Genomic DNA, 7,645 nt, shown 5'->3' with positions numbered 1-7,645 from the left:
ATCTAGCCAAGAGCTTTGATTAGTTGTTAGTTTATTTTCTTTGCCATTTATATTTCTTGTCTAAAATCTCAAAACCCCAAACATACTCCATAACCAATAACAAGAACACTTGCTTGCAATTCCTAGGGAGAACCATCCAAGGTTCAATACTTCGGTTTATAAATTTAGGGGTTTGTTATTTGTGACAACCAAATTTTGTATGAAAGGATTATTGTTGGTTTAGAAGCTATACTTTACAATGAGACTTCAATTGTGAATTCTAAACCGTCAAAAGTCTGCTCATCAAAGATTCAAATTTCAAGCTTACTTAACCATATATGCATCCTACCTTGACCCTAGCCCCATTATAACCAATGAAAAGACCTCATGATACTTGTATGCATGCATGAAACAATTATTGATTGTTAGACGAAAAGCAAATCTTGGAAAGCATGATTAGGGGAGAATTGAGTGAATTAACCCTAAACACTTGAGCGAATAGAGTGCAAACACATCTGGTGAGGGTTCGATTGCTCAATTACATGTTTTCCACCTATGATCATCACTTTTCTTGCAAGTTTGTAAAAATATTTAATAGCTCAAGTCAATTATGGTTTGGCATGGTTGTTAATACCCTTAGCCCTTGTGCATATATGTATTTTCGAGAATTGATTTATTTTGACTAAGCAATTGCATTCATGTAGATAGTTGCATATAGGTAGTTTGCATTTAGACTAGTTCACATTGAATAGATGTTGATACCCTTTGTTCTTTCTTGGTTTAAGCATGAGGACATGCTTGGTTTAAGTGTGGGGAGGTTGATAAACTCCATTTGTAGGGTTTATATTATGCTTAATTTAGGGGATTTTATGACCTTTTACCCACATTTATTCAATGAAATAGCATGGTTTCATGATTGTCTCCTAATTTGTGCTCAAGTGTGAAAACATGCTTTTTAGGCCCTTAATTGTTTAATCTTGATTTACCTTTCATTCCATTAGATGCCTTGATATGTTTGTTAAGTGATTTCAGATTTAGGAGGCAAAGATTGGATCAAGGGAATGAAGGAAAAGCATGTAAAAATGGAGAACTCATGAAGAAATGAAGGAATCGAAAAAGCTGTCAAGCCGACCTCTTCGCACTTAATCGATCATAACTTGAGCTACAGAGGTTCAAATGATGCAGTTCTAGTTGTGTTAGAAAGCTAACATCCGGGGCTTCAAAATGATATAAGATTTGCCATAGTTGTATCGCGGATAGGGGTGCGCACATGCATGGTACATGTACACGCCGATGGTTGCACATGATTCACTTAATGCAACTTGTGGCCAGCGATTTTAGAAGCCTTGTGAGCCCAATCCAACTCATTTCTGATGCTATTTTAGCCAAGGATTGAAGGGGAATTAACATACTTTGGATCATTAGTCATAGTTTAAGTTTTAGAAGTAGTTAGAGTTAGTTTTTAGAGAGAAGCTCTCACTTCTCTCTAGGATTAGGATTAGGTTTTAGATCTAGATTAGAAATTCTTAGATCTAGGTTTAATTCATACTTTGATTTACTTTTCCTTTACAAATTTTTTGTTCCTCTACTCTTCCTCTCTCTAATTTTTTATTTCATTCTTGTAATTGCTTACTTTGTTGTTGATGCTCTCTTTGTTCTTCTATTTTCTTTTAATGCAATTTGAGGTAATTCATGTAGATCTTGTTCTCTTTAATTATTGTTGTTAATTCTTTGTAATTAGTTGTTGTTAGATTTTGCTCTTGTTGTTGATTTACTATGCTTTCCTTTTATGCCTTCCAAGTGTTTGATAAAATGCTTGGTTAGATTTTAGAGTAGAATTTTGTTTCTCTTGGCTTGGGAAGGTAACTTAGGAACTTTTGAGTTAATAATGTCCAAATGATTGACGATTGGGAGCCATTAACGCTAGATCTCACTAATTGATTTGGTGTAGAACTAGGACTTATGGACTTGGATTGACATAGCTTATTTGACTTTCCTTTATTAGTTAGAGGATGACTTAATGAGGTTGATCCTTGCCAATTCTCATGTTGTGGTTAGTTATAGGGATAGAGATTCTTGACCACCAAACCTTGCCAAGACCTTTTTGTAGTTGTTAGTTTATTTTCATTGCATTTTACATTTCTTGTTTCCTATCTCAAAAATCCCAAAACATAACTTATAACCAATAACAAGAACACTTTATTGCAATTCCTAGGGAGAACGTCCCGAGGTTCAATACATCGGTTTATAAATTTAGATGTTTCTTACTTGTGACAAACAATCTTTTGTATGAAAGGATTAATGTTTCTTTAGAAACTATATTGCAACGAGAATTTATTGTGAATTCTAGGCCACACAAGAACCCACTCATTAATAGGATCCCCTAAATTCCGCATAGGATGCACCACTAAATAGCGGTGCATCAAAGGCCTTAGTGAAGGCGTGCCACTTGAAACTTAAGGCATGGCACGCCAGCTTTGCTCGCACCAGGGGCGTGCCACTTGAATCCTGGGCGTGGCACGCCAACTCACTAGGCCAAAGGGCAATACTCATGCTTTATCAAGGGCGTGGCACAGCAGCCTTCGCGTGGCACGCCAGTTCAACCTTCTAGAAAAGAGATTAAGGATCCCATTGAAGGCATAGCATGCCAGCCCAGGGCATGGCACGCCAGTTTATTTGGCCAGAAAAGAAAGATGAAGAATTCAACAAGGGTGTGGCACGCCACTGCTGGGCGTGGCACGCCAGTTATGCTGTCCAGAATAGAAGAAGGAAGGCTTGCTAGGGGCATGGCATGCCAGTTCTAGGCGTGCTACGCTAGTTCATATTTTCAGAGAGGAAGAAGGGAGAAGCACAGTGGGCATGCCACTTGAGTTCGAAGGCATGGCACGCCAGGCTAGCTGAACATGATGGGCGTGCCACTTGAGTTCGAAGGCGTAGCACGCCAGGCTAGCTGAACATGAGGAGCGTGACACTTGGAAGCCAGGCGTGGCATGCCAAGCCAAGCTGAGGAGCTAGGCGTGGCACGCCGCTCACATGCCAGGCACATGTCTCAATTTAATTAGTTTTTCCTTTAAGTTTCGATTGTAATTTTCTTTTCCTTTTCGTAATTTTTTTTCTAGTGGTAGGAGTAGTATAAATACCCCTTTGAGAGTAGTGAAAAAGGGGTTGGATTGGTTAGTTTGCAAAAAAAGGGAATTTGTTTAGTTTACCTTTAGACTTCACTTCATTTTCTTCCATCTCTTGTACTTTTCTCTGAGCTATGAGTAGCTAAACTCCCTCTCATTAGGAGAGGGAGCTCTGTTGTACTTGATGGATTAATGATAGTGAATTTCTTCTTCTTTTCATCTTTTCTTTGATTTGCTAGAAGGAATTTCGTTTCTCAAGTCTAGTGTTCAATCATATTGGAAAAGAGGTTGAATGCAATTTGGATTTTATGGAAACCTTGGAAAAAGGAAACATGGAACCATGCTTGAAATCCCTTCTCACACTTGAGTAGATCTGGGCTTTGGGATTGGATATGGTGATATGAAATTCACCCACTATTTGGATCTATGAGGATGTGTGGTATAATTAGGGACCAAGCTTATCTCTCTTCAGGAGCAATTAGACCAAGAAATTGGCTGATTATCAAGATTTGAGAGATTGAATCACCAAGGAATTGGGGTTCAATCAATCATGATTGCCAATAGGTCAATGAGTTGTATGATTAAAGATGAGATGATCTAGATTTGATCCAAAGAGAGCAACATCTCCTAATCCTAATGAATTTCCCCTATTCTTATCTTCCCTATTCTTTATAGCTTCCTTTAAATTCTGCTATCAACCCATTCCCATTTACAATTCAGTCATTTATGTTTCAGTAATTTACTTTCATGTTCTTTATAATTCTCCACTTTATTGCTTTCCTTTATCTTTAAGTCATTTACAATTCTGTCATTTAGAATTCTGCACCTAACAATTCTTCTTAATTAGCTTGACTAAATCACTCATTAACTAAAGTTGCTCAATCAATCAATCTCTATGGGATTCGACCTCACTCTACTGTGAGTTATTACCTGAGGACAATTTGGTATACTTGCCAAAGACGAATTCATTATATTCATTATATTTTGATATAGTGAATTTTTGGTTCATCAAGTTTATGGCGCCGTTGCCGGAGATTGATTTTGAATTGACAATGATTAAGTTGATGGGTATTTAGATTAAGCATTTTTATTTACTTTGTTACTTACTTTAATTTCAGTTCTTATTTTCTTTCCTTCTTTTAGCACTTGAATTTCTAGTTGTTCATTGTATATATATCCATTCTAATAAGAAGCACACTAATTTCTTGATGCTTTGCATCAACCTAAATTGACTTACTCACCCTTCTTCCAAAGAGGGTGATAATCCTTGTTTTAGATTTGGTTTTGTGTTGTATATGACAGGGAAGAGAGGAGCTACAATCTTCTACGATTCTGAACCTGAGAACACATTTCTAGATTGAAAAGAGAAGCAGTGGTAAAAGGCAAAAGGGTAGTTGGTGATGATGAAGAAGAAGAGAATCCAACTCAAAATATGGAAGGTGAAGTACACAATCATCAAGATAAAGGAGTGGGCAACCATGATCCCCCACAAGAAAGAAGAGTGCTAGGCTCTTACATTAATCCCAATCTTGGAAATTGTGGGAGTAGCATCTTGAAATCCACCATACATGCCAACAATTTTAAGCTCAAACCACAGCTAATCACTCTTGTTCAGAATAACTGTTCATTCGAAAAAAATGCTCAAGAAGATCCAAATCAACATCTAACCACATTCTTGAGAATCTGTGATACAGTGAAGGCTAATGGTGTTCACCCTGACACCTACAAACTATTTTTGTTCCCCTTTTCTCTCAGGGATAAAGCATCTAAGTGGTTGGAATTATTTCCAAAGGAGAGTTTGACAACATGGGATGATGTTGTGAACAAGTTCTTGGCAAAATTTTAACTTCCCCAAAGAGTCAACAAATTGAGAGCTGAGGTACAAACATTTAGACAACAAGATGGGGAGACTCTCTATGAAGCTTGGGAGAGATACAAAAAGTTGACAAGAAAATGTCCTCTGGATATGTTCAATGAGTGGGTCCAGCTGCACATATTCTATGAAGGATTGTCTCAAGAGTCAAAAAAGGCCCTAGACACTCTTCAGGAGGTTCTCTCAATAACAAGAAGACAATTGAAGAGGCCATAGACATAATAGAAATTGTGGCTAACAATGAGTATTTCTATGCCTCCGATAGGAACCCAAGGAGGGGAGTAATGGAGTTGAACCATATGGGTGCTCTACTGGTTCAAAACAAGGTGATCACAGCTCAACTAGCTGCTCTAACCAAGCAAATGAAGAAGAATCAAGTCTCAGCAATTAACACTCAAGCACCTATGCAAGAAGGAGATAGTCCAGAAGTTGAATGTGAATGGGAGCAAGCCAACTATGTGAACAACTCATCAAGACAACCATATGATTCCAATGCTGAAACATACAATCCAGGTTGGAAGAACCACCCAAACTTTGGGTGGAAAAACCAACAAAATCATAACCAAGACCATAAACCATATCACTCTAACTAATACAACAACCCCAGTCATCAATCTAACAATCATAGGCCCTACCACAACCTACACAATGCCCCTTATCACTCCAACCAACAACCACATAGCAACTATTCCCAAATGTATCATCCTCAGCCCCACAACCATGTGATGACAACAAAAACTTTGCAAGATTGAAGGCCATGATGGCACAAATGGCAGGGAATATTGCCACTGTTGCAGAGAGACAATTGCAAGCTGAAAAAAAGATAGATTCAATCCAAGACGAGGCTAGATCCAACATAAAGAACCAAGGGGCAGCAATCTCAAAACTAGAGTCACAATTAGGATATCTATCCGAGCAAATACTAATGCCTACAAACATATTTTCTAGGGACACCATGACCAATCCTAGAGGGAATGCAAGGCCATCACACTAAGAAGTGGGAAGGTGGTGAAGGAGACATCCTCAAGCCATAATTTGCAAGAAGAAGAGGTTGCAAATGACTCAGAAATCAAGAAGGAAGAAGAGACACATACTCCATGAGCAACTAAACCTCCATTGTTAAGGTTAGGAGCTCTGTCTATTGTATGGATTGATACTATTGTTTTTCTATTTTAATTCATGTACTGATTTATAATTCAAGAATTGTTTTCGTTCTTTATCTTATGAAGTTGGGTGGAACGGAAGTATGACCCTTGTTCTAATTGAGTTCTTGTATAACTTGGAAAAGCTCTTTACTTGAACAACAGCTTGAAAACACATTCTCTTAAATTTCTAATTATCTGGACTTAACGGGATACGTGACATATAATCCTTTTATATTTGGGTAATTAGGATTTTTGTGGCATATAAACTAGAATTGAACTTCATCCTCTAATTGGAATTAAATGACCAAGGAATTGGCGGTTGATAAAAGTTAGAGTAGACTAAGAAGGTCTAAGGAATTAGGGCTTAGTCATATGTAGTTTGCCATGAATTGAATCTTTCATGATTAAAATAGTTAGTAAGAAAAGTCAATCCGGAAAATAGATAACTCTGAAGTCTTAACTGTTTCTCCATATATTTTACAACCTGTTTACTGCTTGCTTTCTGATTTACTGAATTTACTGTTTAATGCTTTTGAACTCTTAAACACCATTTTCTGCTTGTCTAACTAAGTAAATTAATCAACCATTGTTGCTTAGTCCATTAAACCTCGTGGGATCGACCCTCACTCACCTGAGGTATTACTTGGTACGACCCGGTGCACTTGCCAGTTAGTTTGTGGTTAGAAATTCCGCACCAGATATTAGCATTGAAAAAGCACTATGTGATCTGGGAGCTAGCATCAACCTTATATCCTTGGCCATGATGAAGAGAACGAGAATTGAAGAAGACAAACCAACAAGGATGGCACTTCAACTAGCTGATAGGACATTCAAGTTTTCCCATGGATCGGTAGAAGACTTGTTGGTTAAAGTGGCAGAGTTCATCTTCCCAGCTGATTTTGTTGTGCTTGACATGGAGGAAGAGTCTAATGCATCAATCATACTAGGAAGACCATTCTTGGCAATAGCTGGAGCTCTAATTGATGTGCAAAAAGGAGAATTATTTCTAAGACTGCATGAGAAAAAGATGGTGTTCAGTGTTTTCACTGCAATGAGCTACCCCACGGAATCCATTGAAGAATGTATGATGGTGGACACAATGGTGAAGCTGGTTCAAGGAGTCCTAGAAGAAGAAATGTGAAGAAGCAATGGAGCAAGATCATCAAACATCATGTGGTGAACTACCACAAGAAATCATAGAAGGCTCAATCATGCTAGACAAGAAAAACAAGGAGAAGATGAAAGCACCAAAGCTGGAGTTGAAAACCTTACCCCCAAGCTTGAAGTATGCTTACTTGGGGAGCAATAACACATATTCAGTAATCATCAACTCAAGCTTGAGTGAAGAACAAGAAGAGAAGCTCATCAATGTGTTGAGGAAAAACAAGGATGCCATAAGATGGACACTTTTAGATTTAACGAGGATTAGCCCTTCAATGTGCGTACATAAAATCCTTCTTGAGGAGGATGCCAAGCCCTCAATACAAGCCCAACGAAGATTGAATCCAACAATGAAAGAAGTG

This window comes from Arachis ipaensis, chromosome B5 (assembly GCF_059453495.1).
Source record: "Arachis ipaensis isolate K30076 ecotype BB chromosome B5, ASM5945349v1, whole genome shotgun sequence".
NCBI lineage: Eukaryota > Viridiplantae > Streptophyta > Magnoliopsida > Fabales > Fabaceae > Arachis > Arachis ipaensis.
The sequence above is the reverse complement of the archived record's forward strand: the minus strand, read 5'-3'. Positions refer to the sequence as shown.